Source organism: Canis lupus, chromosome 18, assembly GCF_048164855.1.
Source record: "Canis lupus baileyi chromosome 18, mCanLup2.hap1, whole genome shotgun sequence".
In the NCBI taxonomy this organism is placed as follows: Eukaryota; Metazoa; Chordata; class Mammalia; order Carnivora; family Canidae; genus Canis; species Canis lupus.
In genome coordinates, this window is record NC_132855.1 from 8069620 (window position 1) to 8087930 (window position 18311).

Consider the following 18311-nt stretch of genomic DNA (forward strand, 5'->3'; position numbering starts at 1 on the left):
CACAAAGATGTCTACTTACTAATCCCTGGAACCTGTGGCTATGTGATCTGACATGGCAAAAGCAACTTTGCAAATGTAATTAAAGACCTTGATATGAGGGGGTTATCCTGGATTCTCTCAATCACAAAGATTCTTATAAGAGGGAGGCAGAAGGATATGTCACAGAGGATGAGACAATAGAATCAGAGCTTAGAGTAATGTGAGTCCATGCCAACAAATGCAGGCAGCAAGGACACAGATTCTCCCTTAGAGCCTCTGGAAGAAACATAGTTCTGCCAATCCACTTCAGAATACTGACCTCCAGAAATATAAGACTATAAGTGGGTGCTCCTGTAAGCCATTAAATTTACAGTAATTTGTTACAGCAGCCAAAAGAAACTTATACAACCATATCCAACATTTTAAAATAAAAGAATGAATTCTGCTGTTACATTTCTAGGAAAATATTATAGTTTAATATTTGTGACAAAATACCTAGAGGTATCATCTAGATAAAGAAATTGGTTTTATCTAACTTAATTTAATAAATGCTCAGACCATCTGTGTCAATCATTTAATAAAAGTTCAATCTGTACCATAAATAAAAGTGCAATCCATTTTAAAGAAGAAATAGAAGACTAAGATATTTTCCAGCCTTTAAAAAGTAAACTTTCCAATGGCCTATTCCCCTCTCCCCCTCTAATAGTAATAAAAGTTTTTCCTTTAAAATTAGGATAAAATTTCTTGCTCCATTGGGGAAAAATAAAAGCATCTATATATTACCACTTACTTCTTTAGAATAAGTGTAAAAGCATTTCATGAGCAGAGTAAATGCATAAATATGTCTTGACAAAAGAAACCGAGATCGGTAGTCCTTCAAAGAAACCTGCATTCATTTTGGTGGCAGTAAAATATTGCGTACCCTCTCAAAAGCTGAGATCACAATGTCTGAAATATGTATGTGAAAGCCCTTTGAACATGCATCGCATGAAAGGGATCACAGACACAAGAACAGACAGCATTCAATTCTGAAGTGCTCTGAGCTTTGTCAATGAAAAAGAGATTTAAAAATTTTTAATGTATAGGGACATTTTTCAGAGCAGCAATGCAAAATGTTAGAATGCTGATGCATTTGAACAAAGATGAGATAATTCATTGTCATTGGTAAGTGAAATAAAAAGTACTGTATGAAGAGAAGCAAATGTGTTCCTCAAAGTGAGTAATAACTCTAAAACTGCATAGATAAATTAGTAATCATGACCAGAACTAACTGCAGGGACTGGATAGAAAACTGGTAATATTTTAAAGTCCTGCTGCCTTTTTCTGATTGGTGTTTTTCCCCCTATTTTAGGTACATAAATATACTCAAGTTTTATAATGTCACTGTCATTTCTTTTGTAGTAGACTTACTATTATCCTACAAAGAAATGCCCTTATGTTTCTGCAAGACAATAACCTCTCTTAACTAAAGGAAAAGTTGATCTTTAAAATCCTTTCTGGGATTGCTATTCTAAGGAACCAGTTAAGCAAAGAACATCTCAATTGAACTACATTGCCCTGGTGAAAAAAATACAGTTTGGGAGTGGGAGTTCAAAACAGGCTTAGCATGTTCTTTTTCAAGTACTTACCGTGGAAAATAATCCTTTCTTTGTCCCTAGTCCTTACTAGAAGTAAATATAGAGATAATATAAATAAATAGATAAGTATAGAGATAACAAAGACATTTAGGGACACCTGGGTGGCTCAAGTGGTTGAGCATCTGCCTTTGGCTCAGGGTGACCCCGTAGTCCCGGAATTGAGTCCCACATCGTGCTCCCTGTGGGGAGCCTACTTCTCCCTCTGCCTATGTCTCTGCCTCTCTCTCTGTGTCTCTCGTGAATAAATAAATTTAAAAAAAATTTTAATGATATTTAGAATAAATGTGGTATTTACATGGAAACCAATTTCAGAGAGAAGGAGGAAAAAATCCGAAATCTTAAATCAGAATATTACCATTAGATCAACTGTTTGCAACCCTGACAAAATTATAAATCAATTACTTGGCATTCTCTCAATTTACCCCTGATGAGCATATGCATATAAAATACTGGAGAGTCAACCAAGCTACCAAAGATAATTGTTCACAAAGTATTTTTACTGCATTATTTCAACTGATTCTCATAACCACCTTCATAAACATATATTACTAAAGCTAAATAAACTGAATAAGAACCCAAAAGACCTAATTCAAAGTCACATATCCAGTAACTGTAATGATCTAGAGGGAAATCCATCCATATATTTGGACTCCAGGACCAGTTTTCAAGTTTCAATTATTTATCCATTGTACTAGTAGGTTGTTTTAACATAACTTGTGCTGCCAAATTGAAATGCCAAAAATAACCACCTGATTCTAAATTACAGAATATTGTGAGGAAAATTAAACAAAAAGCATGAAAATGTATTAAATATTGCAGTGCTTAACAGAGTAGCCCAACTGTTAGATGGATTCAAGGTCATCAGAAGCAGAAAATTAGATTGAATAATAATGACAGGTTGCTTTTTCACAGGTGACCTGAGAACAATGCTATATTCTGATATCATAAATAGTTCTGCAGTATAGTAGCCATAAGCCTCATCCATGACATTGATAATGACATTGGAAAGTGATAAACAAAAAAGTTTATTTTATGGAAGGACATATTCTATTAAGTTGGCTTTATGCTCTGTTATTAATATTTCATCGGAAGGTAGGATGGATCAATTGTGGAAAATTTTGCCGTGAGCCAATGCCAAACCCGCCAGGTAATGTTTAGTGATCAGGGAGCTACACAGAGGGAATAGAAACTATGACTGGGGTGGAAGCAGAACTAGAACCTTTAAAAATACAGTTCCTTAATCTATTTTGTCTCTATTCATTGTCAGGATCAATAAAAATGAATGTCACAATCAGTTTGACTCAACTAGTTTTAAAATAAACACTCAATTCTAAAAATACTTACAGAAGAAGTCTGCCAGCTATAAAGGAGAGAAAGAGAAAGGAATTAAAAGGATCATTTGATAGAAAAGCATTGCAATAATTATCACAATGCATATCATTATCTTTTTTCATTACTAATCACTGTTCATTTTGGCTGGTTCACTTAACTGGCTATTTTCAATCACTACATTTTTTCAAATTTAATTTAACTAAATGTAGTGATGTCAATTATAAGCAGTGAATCAGGGAGAAACTAATGATTATAGATAATGCAATTGTCCTGGTTAGTTGCTCTAGGAGAATGTGCTAAAGCTTTATGAAGAGGAAAGCACAAAGTCAAAAGGCAGTGAACATGAGTACAGTAATATCATGTCTTCTTTCAAGTCTCATGTTTTAACACTGATTAAGTACCCAGAATATACTAGGTGGTCGGACTTTCACCGTTTTTACCAGTAAGGGTATTAAATAAGGGCCATAAAGTTCTAAGTTACAGATAGCTATGATCCACAGCTTTCGTTTCTAAAAGTAAAAGTAGTTATAAATGTCTGTTGGCTATGGTATTATGCTAATCATCATTAGCATTAGGGCATAGTTACCATTAACATAAGGGTATTACATTAGTTAAAATTCATGTAAGATAATACCAATTAATAAAGGAGTCTGGTATAGTATTAAGCTGAATTTTTCCAGTCAAAAAAAGAATTCAGGCACTAATCTTAGTCACCATAAGGATTTTCTATTCTTCTACTTCTGTAACTTGCATCAAATCTGAGTGCAATCATTGGATAAAAGGGGGAATCCCTGTTTCCTGGCATTCCCCTAACATTTTGCCAAAGCTAGAAATGAAATTGGCTAAGAGTCCTCTGAAAGTTAGGTTCATGCATATATGTTGGCCCCAGTAAAGGCCCCTTAGTTTAGGTCATTAATGTTATGTACTTTATATACACAGCTGCAGCTCTGATGATATATCAGCAGGGCATGCTCTCAGAATTGATTTTCTAGTAGAGGCAATAGATTTGTATTAACCCCGACTATTTTCTCTCCCAAGCAAGACAGCTGACCAGGGTTGGAAATGCAAATTGTGATTCATATCAAGCCAGCAAATATGTTTTGACTCAACTGCCAACTGAAATGTCTCAATATTCAAGCCCGGTTGGAAAACGCTCCGTAACTGATAATCATTGTCTATCAGGAGCTCAGGAGGGGACAGTAATTGCAAATGCACAGCACAACTTATTTATCATTCCTACCTAGAACCTAAATTGTTAAGCTAATCTTATTTTTATATTGTTTCAATCATTTGAACCTACTAGTAATTCATGAAATAACCAACTACTGACAAAATGGATCTCTGAAAACACTGAAAAACAAACCAGAGTATTTTTGAGATGTTGATTTAACATTCCCTCCCAACACAACCTCTAAGACCTCTTATAGATATAGAATCTTAATTTTTTTCTTAGAAATACCGGAGAACAGTTAAATTTGACCAAATTAAAAGAACAATCAAATTTAGTCCTAAACATAACAATACTAGCATCACTAAATAAATCTTTACATCTCTCTGTATGTGTGTTTCTTTGAAGTTCAAATTATCACAAGGAGCATACCTCACAAAGTATTATAATTCCATGCTAGATAATGATTTAGAATTCTTAGGGGTAAAAAGCTATCAGTACTATTACTATGCCTTTGCCTTTAAAAAGTATACAACTTGAAATGGAGAAATATGTCTGCCATCTAAGGATAGTTTTCCAAATAAAAAATTATTTCTGTGCCAAAATATAGCTAACAAAAATAATTTTACATGCCTATTTTAATTTAAATTTGGGAAAGGGAATAGAAAATGGTGTTTCATTTAAAAATAAGTGAGACTATTGGGGATTTAAAGCTTTCTCTCCCTCCTTACTTTGTTGCAATCCATATAAGGAGTTGCTCTGTGTTTTATTTTTTTAATGATTCATTTTTTTCAGCCTCCACAGCCCCATAAAGTTGCTCAAGGCAAACAAGATGTTTGTATATCCAAACAAATCTCATTCTCAGATTTCACCTCAAGGCTATCATATTTAAAATCTGCAATAAGAAGACCTAAAGAATTTGCTAGTACCACAGTTCATTTACATGAATAATTACATCAAAAATAAAACCTAAAATTTTGTCTCATGTCTCCGAAGACAAGAAAGCAATAAAAGCACATTACTTAAGTAAAAAATATGCAAATAATGCTAATTGCATTAGGGTTCCTTTTTTCTTCATTTTCTATTTCTTAATGTGGCTATATTGTACTTACAATGAAAATATTATGTCATTGTTTCTAAAAATGAGTCTTAAAAATCTGTTACTTGATATGGCTTTACTCTTTTTAAATCATGCTCTCAAGAAGATAAGCTAGCCCTAGCCTGTTACTCCCAAACTGAGGCATCTAAAACACTTTAAAAGAATTTGAAGGAGGAGGAGAACATGTCAAAACTCAGCTGATAAATCAGAAATGTCCATTAGAAGTGGCAAAATTAGTCCCTTCTTAAGGACCATTCATCTTACAATTTTTTACTAAATATATCTTATAATTTCATAACAAGAAAGTTACATCTTAAAGTTGAATCATGACAACTTTTTTCTTTGTGTCAATCCTATGATGAATTAACATAAAATGAATTTTCCAAGAATTTGTTTAGGTATATATTTTTTCAGCTCTCTGGTGGTATACACACATCCCAAGCAATATGGCAAACTTCCCAGTTTGGGTATTTTTGAAATTGGCTTCTGGAAATTGATGATTTCCTAAATGATGTCAGCTATGATGAGCTTTAATAAAAGGCCTGGGGACGCCTGGGTGGCTCAGTGGCTGAGCGTCTGTCTTTGGCTCACGTCATGATTCTAGGGTCCTGGGATCGAGTCCCACATCGGGCTCCCCCACAGGGAGCCTGCTTTTCCCTCGGCCTATGCTTCTGTGCCTCTCTCTGTGTCTTTCATGAATAAATAAATAAAATCTTTAAAAAAAAAAAAAGGAAAAGAAAAAGAAAATAGAAGCCTGGAGTTTATTTCCAATATCAAATCAGTACAAATAACTGAATAACTCCTGTGATTAGATATTTCCCAGGTGCTGAGGACATAAAGAAGTATGAGACACAGATCCTGTTCCACTTGCTGTCGATTTGGGAGTTGTGTCAGTTAGACTGTTTTCATTTGCGAGAATCAGAAAATTCAAAATGGCATAAAAGGTAAGATAATTTATTGATTAATATCAATCGAGAGTATACAGATAAACCAACTTGAATTTTGATCAACTATTTAGGTTGACTTAATTCTCATGCTGCCTTTTCTCACAGTGGTAAAATGGGTAAAACAGCACAAGAAAGAAGTCTTCTACATTTTAACTATTAAAGTCCTATTTGGAACAAACCAAAATAATCACCGTGGCTATTAGAATGCCATGTACTAATCTACCTAGGCTTTAGTTACAGTCTATCCTTGAACCAATCAACAAGGTTATATCGACTGGCAAATATGAATCAGAGTCAGCCACTGAGGCTGGACATGAGTTAATATCATCCATATCCCATGGATACCATACAAAGGCAGAAGGCTGAAATGTATACTAGGGAGGAAATTTCAAGTTTTATTAGAGTGGTCAATATGGTAATCATGAAAAGTAGTAACAAAAGAGGTCAATAGAGTAACGTCACAAAAATATTATGAGCAATTTTGTAGTGTAAGGTTTTACATATGTTTTGGGTTTATGAGTATTTGTTGAATTATCATGCACTGTATTGAATTTACAATTAATTGCTAAGGTAATAGTAAACAGGTGTTTTGTAATTCAGAAAGATAAAAGGATACCTGTGGGTTGTGGTTTTTCTGGAAAGGCACCTGGAAAAAAGGCCTCCAAGGGGTGAAGGGTGAAGATATTCTGGCTTGGGTAATTGAGAAATAAGGCATTGTGGTGGAAGAAAATGGCTCCAGCAAAGAGAAGTGTTAAACATAGAACATATTTTCTAGAATAGTCTAACCTTAAAAAACAAAATGCAGGACCTTGATCATGTCATATTTTTTAAAGTACCTATATACACTGACTGCTATTCTTAGAAGATGTTGCATTAACCATTAATTGAGACTTGTAGCTTTTGCTGCAACTTTAATTTCTTACCAAGAATGAATTAAATTTAAAAACTATACACAAACTACACATACACACACGCTTATGAAATTTTCTATTTTTACCATAGTTTAAAAAGAGATTTGGCAACATGGTCACATTGGCCATCCCATGTAACAATTTCAACCAGACAATGTAGAAAAATTACTGAATGTTATTTTATTTAAAATCTTCCACTCAAGAAAACCTGTGACTCTCTAGACCTATGCCTTCCATGAAGATTACACCACTTTTTATTTTTTCTGTTTTCCTAAAACAACTTGGCTACTAAAACTGTAAGATTGCTACCCAAAGTATTTTAAGTTGTAAAGTACACTCTAGGTAACATCATCTTAGAAAATGTTATCAAATTGAATGTATCTGTCTGAGTTTCTTTTTCCTATTTATTGTCATATAAAAAGGAAAAGCTAAAACCTAAAGCTGCTGATTTCCGACCTCATCAGGTTTTTGTGATATGTAGGGAGTTATGGTGTGATGTATTAAAAGAAGACAGAGGAGGAGGAGAAAGAATGGATGGGGAGGAGGAGAAAGAATGGATGGGGGAGGAGGAGGGCCATGAGGAGGAGCAGGAGGAAGAAGATGGTAACCATATTCGGGATGTAGAGAACACTCAACTCTTACATATCCCACTAACGAGCATGGATGGGAGTCTTTACTGCAGAAGCAGTTTTTCACTGGTTCGTAAAATAAAAGGAAAGAGACTGTAATTATTTAGGAAGGGACCAAAGCTTGAGCAAGTACTAAAGAAAGACAACAGAGTTACATCTGCAATTACCCATTAACCAAAGGAATCAAGTCCTACTGGTGTTCTTTCCATTCTAAGTGAAAATTTGAGAGGCACAGACTAACCATGATCATGCTTGAAGATAGTGAGCTAATTCATTCCTTTAAAATAATGGAACCCTTAGAGAATCACTGAACCAGTCTAACTAACAAATTGCTAAATCAATCTAGGAAATCTTATTCCAATTCTTCTTAGCTCTCAAAGAAAAAAAATAAGTCCTCTTTTCTTCTCTAATATTTTGGATCAAAGTAATATTTGGAACCCAGAAATGGACTCTCAACTCTATGGTTAACTAATCTTTGACAAAATAGGAAAGAATATCCAATGTCGCTTTAACAAATGGTGTTGGGAAAAGTAGGTATCAACATGTAAAAGAATGAAACTGGACCACTTTTTACATCATACAGAAAAATAAAGTAAAAATGGACTAAAGACTTAAATGTGAGATAGGAAACCATTAAATTCATAAAGGAGAACATAGGCAGTCACCTCTTTCACACAGCCATAGCAACTTCTTACTAGATATGTCTCCTGAGGCAAGGGGAACAAAAGCAAAAATAAACTATTAAGACGTCAATTATCTCATTTTAAACATCTTACAATACTTCAAATGTATTTTTGATATGCAAACATATAGTTATTAAAATAACACTACCAAATAAAATGTCCTCATAAATTTATTTTACATCACTGAAGTAGACAAAATTATACTTAGCAGTGTGCCTAGCTTCTGAGAGCTGACTGCTAAATTTTTTAAATTTTTGCATATTGGTAGACATCAGCAATGATGGAAGTATTTGTACCATAGAAACAGGCAAATCTACAAACCCAAGTTCCTCCTAGCCTAAGAGCCAGATGTTAAACATTTAGCAGCACATCACTATAGTAACATTCATGAGGAATATAAAAAGAAAGCCAATAATTTCAATATTATATAATTGTTTATAAACCGCATATGCTAAACAGAGTAAAAAACAAAAACAAAACCCACCAGTTATTCTCAATATCTTCCCAAGGTCGCATCGTAAGACTGAATCCAATTATTTTCGTATTGTCTAAAGCTTCCTCCCCACACATATGCAATATGGAAAATAGTTAATAGTTAAAGCTAAAAAGTTTGATTCTCAGATTTATTTTTTCAGAAATTGGCTAATGGGATTATTCCAGAATTTGAACCCACATTTACCTATAATTTTTAAATTGAGTCACATAGCTATCTATGAAATATGAGCTTGGAAAAGAACACTGACCTTTCTGCCAGCATGCAGAGAATAAGTAAATATATATTTACATACAATAAATAAATATATACATATTTTTATTTTCTAAAACCATAAAATTCAAACTTGGCAGGTCTACAGATCTCAGTGAGTAAGGAAAATCAAGTCAATTCTTAGTAATACAGTTACGCATTTTTTAAAGAAACAAGGTTTTGAAACAAGAACATGATCATATAAAACTTTTCTGCTAAGTTTCAAGGGCAGTTGAGGAGATAAAGCTATTGCTGCTGAAGTAAACATTATATGTAACAACCCAATGTATAAAGAGCCAACTATCCATCTCACCGGGACTCAGGTCAAATAGAAGTGCAACAAATGAGAGAAACAGGGCTTCACTACTTTACTTCCATCCATTCTTCACAAACTCATACTAAAGGGTTCAGATCAAGCTACCAAGGTCAAGTCCAACAAAAATGCACCCGTTGTTATATTATCAGCTTTAGAAACTCTCTGGAAGATTAATTACCTCTAGAGCACACTAAATAAAAGTTAAATGCCTTGCTGCCCATGATTTCAAAGGTTCTTTTCCCTACATGAAGAACTTTAAAAACGGATTTTTAAAAAGCGTGGTGATGCGTTTAAATAGCCACACCTACACTGCATTCCTGACACTGGATGAAAAGGTCACCTTAATAGATATTGGTGTTCAAGAATAACTTCTTGTGAGACATATTTGGCACCCATTATCTCATTCCTTGGTACATCTTGCTAACAAAGAAATGTCCAGGTCTTTATAGCACATCTTTATAAAGATCATATAAATATAGGAGGAACCCAATCTACTAATAAGCTCATGAAAGAGTCTTCTTCAGTCACTGTATTTTTGATCTCTAACATCTCTTTTTGGTTCTTTCTCAGGATTTCCATCCTTCTGCTTACATCACCCATCTGTTCTTGCTTGATGTCTACGTTATCTCTTAGGGTCCTTAGCATATTAATCCTAGTTGTTTTAAACTCCAATCTGATCATTCCAATATTCCGGCCATGTCTGGGTTTAGTGCTTGCTCTGTGTCATCAAATTGTGTTGTCTTGCCTTTTAGTATGCTTTGTAATTTCTTCTCAAGAGCTGTATATGATATCCTGGGTAAAAGTAATGATTGTAAATAGTCCTTTAGTAATGTGGTGGTAAGTTGTGGAAGAAGGGAAGCATCTACCAGTCCTATAATTAGGTCTCGGTCTTTTAGTGAGCTTTTGCTCCTGCAATGTAAACTTCATACATGCTTCTAAATCCCCCTTCCCCACCTTAGGTAGGACAGGATGGCTAAAGAAAGTTAAAGTTAGATATTTCTCTTCTTTCACTTGGAATCTAGAGCTAATTGGAATGGATTACTTCCTTCCTGTCAAGTAAGTTAGTCTTTGATAAAACCCCAGCACAATAGATGCTAAGTGATTAGTTTCTCCTGAGGGCAGGCCTTCTTAAGAACAGGAGTGCTCTAATGTATTTCAAAGTGGTTCCTTTTCCTCTTCCTCTGCTAGAAAAATAAGGGAATTTTTCTCCAATATTTACTGTGAGAACCTGGTCAAGCTCCTAGAAGCAATACTCACAATGGCACAGAGGTCCTCCATGACAGAGTCCAACTAGAGTTTTTTGTTTTTTTTTTATCACTTTTGTAATTTTTTTTTAATTTTATTTATTTATGATAGTCACACAGAGAGAGAGAGAGAGAGGCAGAGACACAGGCAGAGGGAGAAGCAGGCTCCACGCACCGGAAGCCCGATGTGGGATTCGATCCCGGGTCTCCAGGATCGCGCCCTGGGCCAAAGGCAGGCGCTAAACCGCTGCGCCACCCAGGGATCCCCCAACTAGAGTTTTTAACTCAGAATTGTCCACACTGAACCTCTAGCCATTTGTCAATTATAGTTCAGATTTCCTACCCTAATCCTTCCTACTGGCTAGTCTCTGCTCTGGGAAGCCATCCATGATCTCTGTATCATCTGTACATCTCTCCAATCTTGGGAGCACAATTACCAGGAACTGTGATTTGCTGTGTTCTCCACTCTCTTAAAGATCTAAGAGGAGTTGCTGATTTTTCAGACCCTTCAGCTTTCTACTTCTTATTCAGACACAGTGGCAACCTCTAAGCTCCCTACGTGCAGAACAAGAGTAACCCAATCTGAAGATGTTTCAATCCTTGTATGCATAACTGCACTGTATATAAAACAGAAAAACTGGAATCAGTTTAGTTATCCATTAGAGGTGAGTGGTTAGAGAAATTGTGGTCCGTTCATAAAATAGAAGACTTTACATAAGTTAAAATGAATGAACAAGAGCTATATGTATAATCATGTGTTAGCCTCAAAAATATTTTGAACCTAGCATGCAATTTACATAACATTTAAAACTTATATAAATTATCACAAACTATTTTTAGATAATAGTTTGTGCAATAAATTTATTTTTGAAAAATAACCTTGCACGAGACGAATGAATACTGAATTCTTGGTAGTTTTTCCTTCTAGGAAGTGAGGGAATTAGGATCAGAAAGAATTTCCAGAAGACATTAACTACAACTATAATATTTTATTTGGTTTAATGATATAAAACAAATGTTACAACATTAAAATTTCTTAAGCCTGTGATAGTGAAAATATTCTATATTGTTGTTTCTCATGTGAAATACTTTACCTTAAAAATGAATAAAGCTGTGTTATTTTGGAGGCTAATTATTCACTATTTCTACATACTATCATTTAGTCTTTTGGCCAAAAGAGACAGTGTAGCTTTATGATTTAGAGTCTGTACTCCACACTTACCTTGATGAACACCGAGTAATACATGGAACCGCGAATCACTATCTGGTACACCTGCAACTAGAACACCGTATATTAGTTACACCGAATTAAAAATTTTAAAAATGGGCAGAGGGAGGATAAAAGAGAATCTGTACTCCAAACTAAAAATGCCAGAGTTCAAATCCCAGTTCTATACCTAAACATTTTTGTCATTAAGCTAGCCAACTAACATATCTGAGTTTCAGTCCACATGTGATTCTAGGAAAATAATATACCTTACATTCTAGGGTTGTTATAAATGCTACATGAGGCAGTAAATGAAACTAGCCCTTCCTACTTGAAAAAAAGCATTTTAAAATGTTGACTGATAGTTGATATTAGGAACAATTTAATGTATATTTCATATTTCCCTCTTTTACCTTTGGCCATAGCAATCTATCTTTATATAATCTCTCTAGGAAAAAGATTTCTTTAATCACAGGTAAGTATATGTTTCCTCACTTCTTTCAACACATTCTTCATATCAGCTGACCATTTATCTTGCTGTCCTCCAACCTGTTCAGTTTAATCTATGAGGTTGTGATCATTCAGCTTCCTCTACCTTTAAAATTGTTCTTTATCCATGGATAATCCAATTTTTGTTTTTGTTTTTTTTGCAGCCTATATCAAACTTTCCTAAATCTTACCACTCTACTTTGCTCCAACTAGCTTATCTGAACAAAAACATATTACTATTAATGACCAACAATAACTTCAGTGTTTCACATTTTATGGCACTCTACATTTTAAATTTACTTACACATTGTATCACTTATATGACATTCAGGTAAAGATGAGCCACTGTGTGGAACTAATTTTATATCTGCTGATTCTAAGTTTAATAATTTGTATCACCTCACATATTAGGTACTAAGATCTTTTCAAAAAGTCCAAATCTAATGGTATGCCTCACTACTGTTTTCTATAGTTTCCCTATATAAGGCTTTTCTTTAAAAAAACTCAACTATAAGACATGTTAGTTGCATGAATAAATGGATCCATGATAATAAAAATGACCCATTAACTGTCTTATAATGTCTTGCCTGAGCAATGCGTTCAGAGGCCTGCCTGTCCAGATACTTGCCCAAAAGTGGGTAAATATATAACAGAAATACTTCATTAAAAAAAAAGTGGAGAAAGTAAAGGTGAACAATTTGAAAGTATATCTATGCTCTATAATCCTTCTGACAAAGAAATGACCTCTCAAACAGAAAGCCCCATCTAAGTTGGTGGGAGGTTTATAAATAGAACATATACAGAAAGATTCTATACAGAAGACTGTGATTCTCCAAGGAAGACCTGTTCACACTTAAATCAACTTGTACTCCATAGGGTAAACGTTTCCTATCAGCCTGAAAAGGACTAAATCTCTTCCTACACAGTTTTCCTACTTGTTGGATTTATGTGACCAAAAGCCCTGACTGAGGAGCCCTACTGGCCTATGATCAATAAGTAGGGGTGATATAGGACAAGAGATGATGATGATAACGGATGAAATCCTATACAGAAGCTTTGGTTTTAAAGTCTGAAAGTTGGGCCTCCTGGGTAGTGCAGTTGGCCTCTGACTCTTGGTTTCAGCTCAGGTCATGATCTTGTTTCAGGATTTCTTTTCCTTTAGTGCCTGTGGTTCTTGGTCACACCACTTTGAAGTATGAAGAAGTAGACCAGATGAAAAGTGCTGTGTGTGGCAAAGCAAAGCTTATTGAGTGATAGTACAAAGCACCTGAAGAAGAAGGGGACCTAAGAGGGTTGCTGTTGGAGTTTCTAAGCAAGGGTTTTGTTTTTTATTTATTCATGAGAGGCACACACAGAGAGAGGCAGAGACACAGGCAGAGGGAGAAGCAGGCTCCATGCAGGGAGCCCGATGTGGGACATGATCCTGGGTCTCCAGGATCATGCCTGAGCTGAAGGCGGCGCTAAACCACTGAGCCACTGAGCCACCCAGGGATCCCCTAAGCAAGGGGTTTCAATGAGAATATTGGCAGGCCGTTTTAATCTGATTAACCTCCATGCACCTGTCACCCAGTCAGGTTTTTGTGCATGTGCTCATCTACCTATCAGGTAATTGTTCACTTGGGAAAGGGTAGAAGGCACCTTCCAGGGTAGTGTAGAATAACAGGATGGAGTCTTTTTCCTTTTAAGGGTAGTTTCCTCCTTGGACAAGAGGGCCTCTTGACCCTGCCTGCCTTTCTTCCAACTATCTTCCATTAATCTCAGGGTCTTGAGATCAAGCCCCACCTCAGGCTCCATGTTCAGGGAAGAATCTGCTTAAGACTCTCTCTCTCTCTCTCTCTCTCTCTCTCTCTCTCTCTCTCTCTCCCCCCCCCCCCGCCCCGCTCCTCCCCTTTTCCTCCTGCACTCAAATAAATAAATAAATGAATAAATAAATCTAAAAAAGACTGAATGTCATTTAAATGTTAATTCAACCAATTACATGCAAGTGAAGACAGTCATTAGAAATTCAGTAAGAGAACTAAAATTTCCATGTCAATAAAAACCTGCTTAATGTTGTGATTTTTCTAAATCAATGTCCCTGCTTCCTTATATTTCTGGTTAGTTAGCAAGTTACTCAAGAGTAACTCATATACTATATTTCTTTAACATCCCTGGTATTGCCAATGTAAAAGCAATTTAAAGTGTATAAATTTTTGAATCCTTATTTTTTATACAACTTTGACTATAGGAAGACCATGATAATTTTCATAGTCAAAAAATGTTTCTGAATGCTAATTTGTGATAATTGAGAGGATTACTGTGAAAACAGAAAATAAGTGGATATCAGGTTGAATCCATGTCCCAATGAAGGGGTAAAGTAAACAGTACAGGAAAAAAAAATCAGGAGGGAGAAAAAATATAAAGAGTAGTTCTGTCAAGCAGAACTGACTACAAAAATGGATGCAGCCAGGCTACATATAAATATAAACTAGAAAGCTAAGAAAAACAATCTAGGTAAATTCTCCATCTTGAAACAGGGAAAATGGATCCAGTTATGTCCAACCTACACATGTGTAGTTGTTACTCTCCCAACAAATTAATAAGGCTTTATAAACTGTAGATCTCTGTCAAAAACATTAGAGACTGTAGGGCAGATAGACAATATGTGTGTAAAAGAGATGCATTACTGCTAGCACAAGCTGGAATGCAAACACCTATGAGAAAAGGCTTTCCTTCACATTCATGGATTAAACTCAAGGTAAAGATGAGTACATAAATCAGGCTTTCAGGGATCCACAAAAATTTGGACTGAGAGCTCTCATTTGTAACAACATGATGGTACTAGAAGATATAATGCTAACTGAAATAAGTCAATCAGAGAAAGACAAATACCATATGATTTCACTCATATGTGCAATTTAAGAAACAAAACAAATAAAAAACCAAACAAACAAAAATCAGATTCTTAAAAACAGAGAACAAACAGAGGGGAGGTGGGTGGGGTAGTGGGTGAAATAGATAAAATGAATTAAGAGTAAATTTAAAAAAAAAAGAGTACACTTATCTTGATGAGCACTAAGCAATGTATAGAATTACTGAATCAAAAAAAAAAAAGAATTACTGAATCATTATATTGTATACTTGAAACTAACACTGTATTATGTTAATTATACTGCAATAAAATTTTTTTTAAAAGAGCACGGTTATCAAGGATAACTATTTTTTTTCACTAAGTATCTTATTGTATGCTGCTGACAGTGTACATAAAATCATTACCCTTAGGAAATCGAAATTTATGAAGATTTAGAGAGGTGGATGTTAAGGACTGACAAAAGCAATTCATAGAGTATGGGACATTTTAGGGAAAAGCTCTTGTACAGGCTTCAAATTTAGTTCTCCTTTGAATACTGACTGGTTCACAAAAAGTGCTTTAAAAAACCATCCCAAGATTTGTTTTACTAAAAAAGACTTTCTGTAGTCTGAAGGGATTCATACTTGAAGATACTGTAGTCAACAAGGGGTCATGTTGAGCATTCTACAGACAGAATTGTTTCAAATCTGGAGCTGCCTGGGAAACCTTCATGTGGTTGAGCACAGACTCCAACCAGAGCTACTGAACTGTTTTCTTCATAGCAGCAACTCTGGAGGAACCAGACAGGGCACTTGCAAGAGCTGGGCAGATTCCTCACTGGGTAGACTGGTCAGGCAAGGCTCATTATATATCAAAGGAAGCCCATGACTTTAACAATACAAAAATATCCAGAGTGCTGAATTTCCAGCCTCTACAACTGGTTCACCAAGGATGATGAATTGTGGAACTAGAAATAAAAAGACTGAATGTTCAGAGGTTAACAAATAAATAAATTTGACTACTTGTGAGAACTTAATGTAGGAATATGGTCAAAGTTTGAATAGAAAATATAGGTTAGGCATATGGTAAAATGAATTCCTTTAATACCAAGGCAATAATTTCACTGTAGAATCTTGGGGATTAGCAAAATTTTTCTGAGCAGAGGTATAGCAAGATGGAAGTAGAACTTTAAGAATTTTAATTTATATTGGTATATAGTCAAATTGTGAAAATTATGTTTTGAATCATTGAATCCCTAAGCCCTAACATAATCTATTTTCATTAGAACCTTTGTCATCACTTTGTCCTTAATGAGTCAGTAATAGCCAAAAATAATCATAAGTGCTGGAATTTAGATATAATAAGATATTTCACAATAGCCTTCATACAGAAAAATTAGAATAAATTGAACCTTTCCTGGAATTTATCTACAAATGTTAAGTCTCCAAATGATTCATTTTAATGATACTCACATCTATGAGTTCATAGATTACAGATGACCAAAGATATTTGTACTTAAAGGTATAGAAATTATTCACATTGGTTATATGTGATTATTATAAAGTACTCAAGGTATACTGACTAATATAAACGTTAATAAGAGCAAAGACAAAAAAAAGATATAAATTACATGCATACACAGAATGTTCCTTATAAATGAAACAAGTAAACTACTTGTTTATTTTTTATCTTTGCTTATCTAAATTTAGATAAAAATTGAGATTTTTTGATAAGGTTAAGAAATAATGATCATGACTATCTCTTTCTCTGAAAAAAAATTGTATTTGTCATCTAATGACATGTTTCCCTTAACACTGAATACTTTATAACTCGGTCTTTGGGAGGAAACTCTCAATTTAAAGAAAATTTCCTGTTCTCATTTAAAATTGAATAGTAACTCAACTAATCCAGACACTAGGGATGATGTGATAGCCTTAATTTTTTCATATAATGATATGTATGTATGGTAAGAAATACATCTTTGCTAAATTTCAAGTTTTGTTTCAGAAGATAAAAGTCTGATTTGGCAATGTTCCCAGAAGTTCCTTTGAGGGAAAATGACACATTTCAAAACTGCAGAATTCCAGTTGCATTGAGTTAAAATAATCATTTTGAAATGGTGATTTTTGTGTGTCTATGTTTAAAGAACTGTCCTGTGTGTTTGAGTTTAGATTTCAGAAATGGCAAATTATGTGAACTCCAGGATGTATAAAGTCAGAGCTAATAATAAGCATAAGTGTTGAGTTGTAACATCAACCAAATTTACTCACATGTCTTTATTTGGGCTTAGTAAGTGCTCTCCTCATCAAAAATAATGAAAACCAGATACCTAGGTAGCACAGCTGGATTTAGGACAAATATGACACTAAAAAATACATACCTTTACCCTGAAGCAGAAAATAATATCTTCTTAAAAATAAAATCCTCTTATGGCAGCAAGGTATGCAATTATATGGTGTTCTTAGTTGCTATATCCACTTCTACTAGTAAATTAAGAGAGACAGAAATGATCCCAGAAGAAATATAAGGACTGAGTCTGGTAGGGCTGAAAGATGTAATTGTCTTTCCACATGACACTAGCATTTTTCACAGAAAAGACAACACTGAAATATTTTCCAATGATAAACAATGTTAGTTAGAATTCAGCATTTGACCCAATATTGTTTGTTTTTTTTTTAAAGTTGCACATACAATCAAACGTTCCTAGAGAAAGTAGAAGTAGGGTGATAGGAACACTATTAAAGGCTCTAACTCTTCAGATATAAAAGCCACTTAGAATGTATTATGAAAGCCACTTAGAATGTATTATGAAACTTTGAACTCTTAGGATTTTCCAAATAAAACAAAAATGGCAAGACAGATTAATTTCTACACCCATTTAATCAAAATTCAGTAAAAATTCTATTCTCCATTGCTAAGAGAAAAATGTGGAGAAAAAGAGTACATAAGTCATGATGTCTTGATGAACTGTTGACTCCTGGGAAAATTTATCATTTCCAGGGTTAGACCAAACTTCATAGTACTAACATTGGTTAGCCTTCCTGTTAGGGATTTTGGTTTAACATTAGCAATGTTGTTTTCAACAGAAAAATTAA

The 18311-nt window shown here is 34.6% G+C and overlaps 1 long non-coding RNA gene across 1 annotated transcript in view; it reads left to right on the top strand.

The window, feature by feature from the left end:
* The first annotated feature begins 201 nt into the window (after positions 1-201).
* The window catches only part of LOC140608629 (uncharacterized), a 28280-nt gene continuing 10170 nt past the window's right edge, over positions 202-18311 (top strand). Inside the window, exons 1-2 of the long non-coding RNA XR_012010605.1 lie at positions 202-332; positions 6028-6159. This is a non-coding gene — a long non-coding RNA (uncharacterized lncRNA). The remainder of the gene's footprint in view (positions 333-6027; positions 6160-18311) is intronic.